The sequence below is a fragment of the Rousettus aegyptiacus genome, unplaced genomic scaffold (genome assembly GCF_014176215.1).
Source record: "Rousettus aegyptiacus isolate mRouAeg1 unplaced genomic scaffold, mRouAeg1.p scaffold_m13_p_2, whole genome shotgun sequence".
NCBI classification, from domain to species: domain Eukaryota; kingdom Metazoa; phylum Chordata; class Mammalia; order Chiroptera; family Pteropodidae; genus Rousettus; species Rousettus aegyptiacus.
The window spans coordinates 44,248,253-44,259,087 of record NW_023416295.1 but is presented as its reverse complement, the minus strand read 5'-3'; the positions used below and the strand labels follow the sequence as shown (position 1 = coordinate 44,259,087).

The 10,835-nt window shown below is 43.5% G+C and overlaps 1 pseudogene; it reads right to left on the bottom strand.

The window, feature by feature from the left end:
- Positions 1–7,949: 7,949 nt before the first annotated feature.
- Positions 7,950–8,068, bottom strand: LOC118614411 (annotated as a pseudogene).
- Positions 8,069–10,835: the final 2,767 nt, after the last annotated feature.

Below are 10,835 nucleotides of genomic sequence, written 5' to 3'. Positions count from 1 at the left end.
GCAAGGCTTACTCACACATACACCTCTGCTCACTCGGACCAGGGTAATGTAGACACACCAATCAGCCTAAATGTCCACATCTTTGAGATGTGGGAGGAAATTAAAACACTAGGGGAAAACTCATGCAGACATGCAGAGAATGTGCAAACCCCACACAGACAGTGGCCTTGGCCAGGAATCGATTTTTTTTCTTGTCAACGTTATAACGAAACAACATTGAATGAAACGACGTTATTCGAGGATCAGCTATACCTTACAGGGAGTTTTTGTCCTGGCCCTGTTTTGCATTCTCCTAACACACTCTCTTGGGTTTGTTCTGACTGACTCGAGTGCGGTTTCATTGATGATATAGAATAGATTAGCGTTTGGCAAAAGAATTACCACCTCAAGCTTGGGACAGCTGACTATAGATCAATTCTGCGTCCACAGCCAATTTCTGTTGAGTGTGATTATCTGAAGGCAGCTCTTGGCTCATGTACACGATTAGCAGGGTTAAATGAAGATTTAATGACCCAGAATCTAACTGTTTGGTTTTCACTATACCTACAATATCCAACTAATCATTCTAAGGCACCCTACCTTGAAGGAAGCACTGCACCTGGGGCCTGTTTTCGTGGACACAATTCAGGGTCTCTAGGGTTAGAGATGATGCCATCCTACAGGAAGTGATTCAGTGTTGGAAGCGTGACAGGGTTATTGCTACCCAGAATTTCCCCAGAATTGTGGGCATGGACTTAGCGCCATTATTAAAGGTCTTTATATCTCAGCTTTTATTCTGGTTTCATATTGTAGCAAGAAGGGAACCAAGAGCAGGCCACCTGTCCAAACCAAGAAAGTAAGTTCACAGACAGAAGAAATGTACTCTCTCAGCCCTCTATGTCTGGTTCGCTGGTTATTTCCCTGCCCGAGGCTCTTTTTGGGGGCTTCTGATATTCATAGAGAAAATCCAGTGGCCTTCCTCTGCAGTTAACAGAGCCATTTAGTAGAGGAGACTGCTTTCTCCCATATACCCCCAACAATGACAGCATCTTTGTGAAAGCAAATAGAGATGCTCCCCCACTCCCACCCCTTCCTCCCTCTCCTGAGATCCACTGCTGGGCAGCGTCTGCGGCTGACTCTGCTGGAGTTGCTGGGGCCTCTGTGTAATGTTACTTGACTTATACATATTTTATTATGTTTGGCTGTTTGTGCTATTTAGATGAAAATTATTTCCAGATTATAATAAAGGCTGCCCTCTATTAAATGAGTGCAGTTAGATCACTGACCATATTAAAATCTTCCAAAATTGAGGACTATATATCAAAGCATCAAGGAAGCAGGGGTTTAAAAGGCTGGCAGGATGCAACATGCGGAACCCAACGATCCACATGTAGCATTCTTGGCTTAAAGGAATTGCCAAACCTTGGAAAAGATTTATACCACATTTATTATGATGCTGCAACATCACCAAGGATATAAACCAGTCATTGGCACTCTTTCAAAGAACACATCATTGTAACTCGTTATAACAATACTGCTGTGATATGTGCTCATAATACTTATAAAGGCTAAGCTATGAAAACAGTATATGCCAACTGTCAGCAGTGATGTATCATTTAAAAAACAGACAATGTACATGACATAATGGTTTAATTGAACTCTGTAAAAATATGCTGCTCTGTTGTAGCCTTTCGGCTGTCTGGACCTCTGGTGTCCTGCCCTGCTTTCCAGAATTCACTGCAGCTTGGCCTCTGAGAGCTCTCTCCCCTTCCTGTGGCTCCGTTTGCCAGTTTCAGAAGTGCTGTGGTGTTCTTAGCAACCTCACTTGATCCTGTGTCTCGTTACTTAGTGCCTAGCAGAGTGCTTTGCTAAGAATGCTTGCAATCAATGTAGGTGGGCTGATTTGAATAATCTTTTTTTTTAACTTTTCTATTACGGTTGACATTCAATGTTATATTAGTTTTAGGTGTACAGCATAGTGGTTAGACATTTATATAACTTGCAAAGTGGTCCCCTGATAAGTCTAGTACATGACATTTTACATAGTTATTACAATATTTGTGACTATATTCATTATGCTTTACTTTACATCCCTGTGACTATTTTGATTTTTATACAAATCTGGGATACTTGTTGGCAAGTTAGAGGTTGGGCAAATGGTTTTGCTTGCTTGTGGAAGAAAAGTGAGTAAGGCTATCTTGAAAAGATGGTCATGCGGTCTGGTAGATGATTTGGCTCCTAATTTTGGGTCTGCTCTGTGAAGAGGCCCATGGAGCCTTTCAGAAACCAAAGTGATGTGATGAACTAACTATTTCTCAGTAATATGTCTGTTAAATAGTTGAAACTGTAGCAACAACCTTGGGAGCAAGCAAGGGAGGAAACATTTAATAGTCAACCCAAGAACTAACCACAGGGAGATTGATTTCTGAGAAAAGGGCAAGGTGCTTAGTCCATAAATTATTCTATCTAGTAAAAAGCCAAGATATTTGGTAAAATCGCTCCCATCACCGCAGGACAGAGGGAGGAGAAGTGGGAGGGGGGGACCAAAAGAGAGGAGACGGGGATTGCTCTGTAAAGTATGAGCTCTCAACGGTGGGCACAGACAGTGGGCAATGAAGTGCAGAAGGCACCCATCCCCAGTGACAGAGGAGGTGAATAAGACACACGTTTCATTTGACCAGTCTGTCTGTGCTACAGTTTCCAGACATGGAGGTAGTTAAGAACCAAACCATGGGGAAAATCTGGCCGAATCTTATTTGGAGCTTTATATGTATTTATGAACACATGCAGGTATGTGAAAATTATCTATTTAGTGAGCTATATATTGTTTTTTTGTGAGTGCAGTTTTGTCTCACCTAATCCTTTATTCTTTTTCTTGTCCATAAAAGCCTCGAGTTAAAAATAACTTCTGGTATTTTGAAGAAGTGATACTTAAATGATTTAAAGTCAGTCAACGCAGTCAAAATACTTCACCCAGCTTTGCAAGTTGCTCTTATGGAATGATGACAGCAGAGCCATGACCGCTTCAGGGAGCCACTGGCCTGGGGGCAACAGTAACACAAAGGAGATGCAAATGTACCTAGAAGGGCAGTGAGGAAGGGAGATGGCAAAGAATCAAAGAGTTTGGCCAGGAGGGCCAGGCCAGCAGAGTGGGGCTGTAGTCAGCGGGAGAAGACAGGGAGGAGACGGTGAGGAGAGGGGAGAACACGGCCGACCTAGGGGGTGAGAGGCTCAGAGAACACATTTCACAGGCTTGCTCTGAAGGTTTAGCCATGGTGATCTCCCTGCCAGCTTCTGACTTATAGGAGGGAGTACAATGGCCTGGTGACTCCTAGTTTCAGGAAGGTATCATTCATTCCACCACAGAATTCTTACAGAATTCCCACTCTTGCCAAAGGCCTCAGCAGGAAAGGAAGCTGGGATGCATGCTTTGAGAACTCTGCAAGTTAAGACGTTGTCTGGGAATGTCCATGACCCTCTGGAGAAAGAAAAGCCCTGTTTCTCACGAGGCAGCCATTCCCGGAAGCTGACTTGCTTTATCCATGCTCTATTAATCTGCCACCTTTTAGGAGAACTAAATCTGGCCCAAACATTTTTATAACGCTATTTGATAGTTTGAAACCAAGTCATATTTTTTCAGACCCACATTGTCATAGTTTCTACAGAGAGGTGGAAGAGCTGCCTCTAAACATAAAGTTTTTTAAAAAGTGTGTTCCTTATTAGCTACAGACCTTAAATTTCACTGTTGGAATCTTCTCAGCTTAGAAAAATGTTAGGTGAAACAGCCCTAATCATGGACATTCTCATAACTGTTAAAATTTGACATGCACACTGAGAAATGTTCTGGCCACAAAGCTGGATTTGTGTCTCTTGTCTTCAAACCCCCAAACTTACACAACAATGAGATGAGGACAAAGTGTGAACAAAAGAACCACACGCTTTGAAAAATCAGTTACATCCTGCCCGGGTTTGGTATTGAAAACCTCAGGATTCTAAAATCTGGGTCACGAACCTTTCCTGAGTGGAGGAAAATGGTTTCCTCTTAAACAGGAAATCATCTCACATAACAGTAAATTATCAACATTAGAAATTAGAAATTTGAAAATGGAGATTCAGCTGGAGAAAGTGCAGTGTTACTTCATTCTCCCCTTTTGAAAATTTGTATTTCATGATTTCACGTTCTTCTTTCCATGACTGCATTATACATTTAAATAAGGAACGTTCCTCTGCAAATTCCTGAATAGGAACTTTTCTCCTAATGTTGGAGTTTGAAGATACCTTGATCCAACCCCTCCATTTTACAAATGAAGGAAAGAAGGCCAGGAAAAGACTTACCATGCTCATATAAAAGAAATAGTTTATGGTTTGTTTTAGGAGTTAAAGGGCTCAACTCCCAAGATGAAATGAAATGAGCTAACCTCACACCTCTCTGTTTCCTGTTATACTCTGGGTAGAGTCTAAAAGTCAAAGTTAGTGTTTAAACCTAAGTGACCACACTTGTATCGCTTCTCCCTGACTTCCGGACTAAGGGAAGTAGGTCTGAAAATGGGGTTGGTGACCTTCATTCCTAGGATTGCATTCAGTCTTTCCCTCTTGGTGGCATCGGCAAATGGGTCACTCTGTCCAGAACTGGCCCCGGCTGCAGACAGACTCAGGCTTTTAAAGTCTATAGGAATATTAGGTCGTCGGATTGGTTGGAGCGGAGAAGAAAGCAACAAGAGCAGGAAGCAGCCGTGGTCCCAGGAGCCTGTCGGAGTGGCTAGCTGGACAAGCACTTGGTGTTCTTATCCCTCCCCTGAGCCTTAGCGTGTCGTGGACTTCGAGGGCGCCCCGGTACTCCGCGAATAAGCTGTTGTGACTCTGAGGGAAGTGTTAGATTAGCCCCCGTCTCTGGGAAGGAAGACCCCCCGAGAAGATGAGTGCATATATCCTCACGTTCGTTTTACCTATGAACTCATTCTGTCTTCTGCTGAAAACAATGCTTCCCTCTTCAGGCTCCTCCAGGGACCCACAAGCGCCCAGCGGCGGGGGCTGCCCTGAAGGACACGCGCCTCTCCCAGGGGGCGTCCCCGGCTCTGCACTCGGGGACTTGTCGGGTTGAGCTGCTCTCTCCACCTCTTTCTCTCGCCCTCTCTGGCTCTGTTCCCCCGACCCCGCCGCCTCCCCGCTCCTCCCCTCCCGCCTGCACACGTCGTTGTGAGTTTTCCCGCCCGCGCGGTCCGCACTCGCTCGGCGCGCCGGGGGACATCGGGGCGCCGCCGGGGTCCGGCGGGACGCGGCCGCGTTGCGCGTCGAAGGCGGGACGCAGGGGAAGCGCCCGAGCGTACGGCCCCGACAGTGGGAAAACCCGCGGGAAAGACGGAAGGCGACTCAGGCGGCCGGACACGCGGGTCACTCCCACCGTAAGGGGAACGCGTGCCTCGGCTCGCGGTTCCCCGCAGCTCCCCACGCTCCGCCGGCTCCGCGCACCCAAACAAAGGCGGGGGGCGGCCGGGGCCGCTCTCCGCCGCCGCGCGCACCCCCTAGCGGTGGCTCCTAGACAGCGACCCGGGCCAGCGGCCTGGCGGCCCAGCGCTTTCTCCGCTGCCACCGAAAACGCGGTTCCGTGATCCAGCGGCCAGTCCTGTGGCCTGCTGCCGTGTTTCCTCTCTCTGGCGCTCTCCAACGGTGCCCCTCTTGACGTTCTTGTAATTCAGCCCCAAAAGAAGCCATTCACAAGCTCAGATATTTTCCTCAACGAAACAAAGAAGTCAGTGATTCTTCTCTCCACTTACAGGGTGAGAAGGGGTTCAGAGTTCACATTTCTGTCCATGGGTTTGGACGTTATTGATGGAGGGTTATTTTGTCAATTACTTGCTCCAGCTGGAAGCAGAGTCTCAAAGAAAAACCCTTAAAGAAAAGTTTTCTGGAAATGTAGCTGAATCCACTGGATTTGGGGATGTATTTCAATTGTCAGCCTCCCTCCCTCCCCCTCCCACCAACACACACACACAACCCAAATGTCATAATGAAAAAACAAATAGCTGTCATTCAATAGCGCCCAGGAAAATGCCGGCCACTGTTATCAACTCAAACGTGGAGTTTCCTCGTGATTAGCAAAGGAATGGCTCAGGGATCATTTAGAAATCCCCCTGAGCCAAATGTGGGTCAGTGTCTGGAGATAACTGATATGCTCCAAGTAACCACAGGCAGAAGAAGAACAGAACCTCCATCTGAGGGGTCCTGGCTGGTGAAAATGACTCAACGTGTTTGGGGGGTGAACTTGAAAGTGTGCAGCCCATATGTAAAGTTTAGCATTCTGACACAGCTGTGTCTCCACGTTGCCTAGGGATTGAGCAGCTAAGCAGTGCTGTTTGAAACTCCACCAGGACCTGTGCGAAAAGAGTAGTTTATTACACAAAATGAAACAAAATGTCAGCTCATCTTTATAGTTTCGTGGTCTACCTTAGGGAAATCAAAAAGAGTTTTAGTTTTCACCCCTCGTGCACCAAGTGTGTTGTGTTGGGCCCAGTTGTGGGAAGATCTGGAAAGTTCTCCATGCTGCTGTTGATCTGTTGTCCGAGCATGGACCCAGCATTTAATGTGACCAGCCACTGCTTCTCTTGTTGGTAAATGAGGAGAATGACATCTGCCTTTACCTTAGGAGAATGCTATAGACTGCTCTGGCAATGAAGCCAGATTCAAATGACATGCTCAGTATATTATAATCATTTTTCTCCATAATTTCAAACAAAAATAGCTGAGATTGGGCCAATTGTTTGCCTTCATATTAACTATAGGAAGCTCATTCAACTGGATTCCTGATTTTCAAGAGCAGGCTTTAAAAGAAAAAGGTATACCTGAAAGGCTTCAGAAAAAATGGAATATTGAGACAGATATTAAAGTTTTTCCTACTCTAAACAACACAGCAAAGAGATGGTAAAAGAATCTTGTCAAATGAAACATCAGAAGAATTGAACAAAAGATAAAAAACTTCTCTCCCCATAATATTTAGCATATATGCTGAATGCTATTTATTTAGTATTAAGAGGTAAACAGCCCCCCTTGTCCTTTTTTTTTTTTTTTTTTAATTTACTCTCTCAGGCCCCTACTCTACTGAATTAGCTCTTTGAACCTAGAAAAAAAAACTAGTTAGCATTCTGCAAAGGAGAATCCAGACTGTGAGTGGGTATGAGAGTGTTTCTATGTTACTCAAGCATCTGAAAGAAACAGGAACTAAGTTGATCAACCAGATGTTTTGTCTACATGGTACTAGGTATTAAGATGTTTCCCCTGTTCGTGGATACTTGGTGTCACATAGATGAAACACTTGGATGGATAATTGAGGTTTTTACTTTTTGTTCAGTTATTTATGATATACTGAAACAGCTGAAGAAGTATTCAGTTCAAAGTTCAGAGGGAGGAAACAGAGAAACGGGAGACAAGAGAAGTAAATAAAAGCCAGGAAGAGGACCCCTAACAGCCTCTGTGGGGTCACAGACCTCTACTTGCACAAGTAGACGGCACCTTTGAATGTAGAAAAAGGTACCACTTCTTGATGACAACAACTCCATGCCAGAGTGTGTGGCTCGGCCATCAGAGCATGTACTAGGTTTCGGCCTCCCTCTTTTTCTCAGCTCGAAGCTTCTGTGCAGTGCATTAACCTTCCAACTGTACATGGTGGCCTTGGAAAGTCAAAAGGGTCAGAGAAACGTTTAGTAATGAGGGAGGAGTGTAAATGAAGAGTTTTACTTTGCTCACAGGCTTCCGCAATGAATGTACACAATCCCGGGGCACTCTTGCTAATGTCACTGTTCAGCCCAACCAGGAACATATTTGCCCCCCTTTTTTTTTTTTTTGCAGGTGAGTGCCATTCTATTTACTATTTATTTATTTATTATTATTTTTTTAGGCAAAGCAACCCTTGGTTGACCTCACAGATTGCAAAGATCTTGTCATCTTACAATCTCTTATTATTATTATTTTTTTTATGCCTACAGCACCTGGTCTTCCTAGGTGGTCTCCCATCCAAGTACTAACCAGGCCCAACCCTACTTGGCTTCCAAGATCAGACGGGTTCAGGCTTGTTCAAGGTAGCATGGCTGTAGACTTATTTATTTATTATTTTTAAGTTAAGGAAAGGCTCACTGTTAATTCCGGTGATGCATTTACTGCCCTTTAAAAATTAAAAAAAATTTATTTCACTTACAGTTGATGTACAATATTATATTAGTTTCAGGTGTACAACATAGTGATTAGACATTTACAAAGTGATCACCCCGATAAATCTAGTACCTACCTGACACCATACATTATCATTGACTATACTTCTTACCCTATGTTTTACATCCCCATGACTAATTTATAACTACCAATTTGTACTTCTTAATCCCTCTTCTTTTCACCCACCCCTAACCCCTTCCCCTCTGGCAACCGCCAAAATGTCCCCTGCATCTTTGAGTTTGTTTCTATTTTGTTTGTTTATTTTGTTCTTTAGATTTCACATATAAGTGAAATCAAATGACATTTGTCTTTCTCTGTCTGACTTACTCCACTTAGCACAATACCCCTTAGGTCCATCCATATTCTTGCAGATGGCAAGATTTCATTCCATTTTTTTGTGGCTGAGTAGTATTCCATTGTTCTTATGTACCACCTCTTTTTTCTCCATTCATCTATAATAGACTCTCAGGTTGCCTTCATATCTTGGCTATTATAAATAATGCTACAATGAACATATAGATGCACATGTCCCTTTGAAATGGAGTTTTGGATTTTCTTTTTCTTTTTCTTTTCTTTTTTTTCAGATAAATACCCAGAAGTGGGATTACTGGGTCCTTCTTTGTCTCTTGTCATAGCCTTTGTTTTAAAGTCTATTTCGTCTAATGCAAGTATTGCTACCTCAGATTTTTTTTTGTTTCTATTTTCATGAAATATGTCTTTCCGTCCCTTTACTTTCAGTCTTTGTGTGTCTTTTGATCTCAAGTGAGTCTCTTGTAGGCAGCATGTGTAAGGGTCTCGTCTTCATATCCATTCAGCCACCCTATACTTCGATTAGGATTTACTACCTTTTCTATTTGGTATTGTGTCTGTGAAGTTTTCACTTCCTTGGAATTTTAACTCCCCATCTCCACCCGCCCCTCACTCTCCTGTCTGTAACACAAATGCCTTTTTAAATTTTTTGCTAGTTTAATTAGTGCATGAATTCATTTTGACTGATGAACTGATGTGGCTGATTGGCATGAAGATTTTCTTTCCCTCCCAGCACTGTTTGTAATAGAAACGGCTTGTGTGGGGGTGACACCTGCTTTGATGCTGCAGACATTCCGTTTGATGCAGAGAGGCCAGCCATTCAGCTGTGATTCTCTAGTCCCTGAGGAGATAGATTTTCATTGCTGTTGGTGGAGTGGGGGGAGGTCGTTGGTGAATAAGAGGAGTGGTGTGGAAAGTGATGGTGGAGAAACAGCATAGCTAAGGATTTAATGTTTATGTTTTATTGGGCCGGTTTTGAAAGTCATTGTTCACACCCTGGACCCAGGAGGGAAGGAGACCTTGACTTTTTGCCATCAGTAGTAAGGCTTTGTGAATTAGTGCAGTGAGATGAAAATTTCCAACGTTTCCTGCCAAAGAATTAAGCTGAAATTAGTGCACAGTTGGTAACAATTTGATTTCTGGTTTCACTTTAATCAGTGAGGATTAATGTTTAAAATTTTTATTTCTAATCTTGCGTTAGCCTGACTAACAAAAGCTGTCACTTTCTTGAAAACTGTTTAATGAAGAGGGATTTATAAGCTCTCTGAGAGAATAAAAGCTGAAGTGCTAAGGCCCCCTTTTCAGACCATAAAATTTTCAAATTCCCCCACTAGTCTCTCACATTCTGCTGGAAGAGTTGACTGCTGCTGGGTTCAGTAATGTTTATTACTAGACAAAGGAGGTGGAAGAATTTGAGTGCATTCTTACTGGCTTCAGAACTCTAGGTGTAATGCAATAATCTTAGGGGAAAATTAATATTACAGAACAGAGTAGGAAGTAAGATTTGAATTGTGAATGGAGCATTGCTGGGCTTATATATTTTTTACCCTTTTTCCTTTTCCTGTTGCAATCGAACTAGACCTTTCTATGACCCTCTCATGTCGATTGGTCCACAGAAAAATTGTGAAACTGGTGAAGTCTGTCACCAGAACTCTATCAAGTTTTCCCTGAGTGTCCTTTGAACAGTTTCTCATTGACTCCCACCTCCAGAGACCTTTGTCCTTGGGGATAACAGACTTCACCTGTCTTATCACCCCACTTCCCACCCAAACCAAGTGTTGCTACAAACCTTTAGGCACTCATTTCTCACCTCTCCGTTTTGAGTGTCTTGAGGGCAGAGCCTGGGCCCTCACTTCCAACTCGTTCCCACTTTGCCTCACACAACCTTGTATGCAGAAAGGATGTTCAGGTCAAAGTTCAAGGGGGTGCTATGACGGAATGCTGGGGAGGAGATCTGAGCACCACATGAGTAGTGGGACCAGATAATCTTCAAAGTGCCTTCCACTCCCCAGTTTTATGATTCTACAGACTCACCAGAGGGGGCAGCTGCCTTCCTCGTCCCTTTTATCTAGTTTGATAAAAAACAAATATGAAGCTTTCCTTCACGTTTTAATTATCTTTTGCTATATACAATCTTTAGCAACTGGATTGTTCCAGAAGATTATAGTGCAGAATAAATGCCTCTTTCAACAATGGACTGGGGAATAGGAATGAATTCGCCAATGCTTAGATATAAGAACCATTAATACTCATAATTCTTATTTTTCCCACTCACATGAATTCTAAGTTCCCTCTTATCAAAGCAAGTCCAATATCAGTTAATTTGGGGTTCCCTCCTTCTCCAA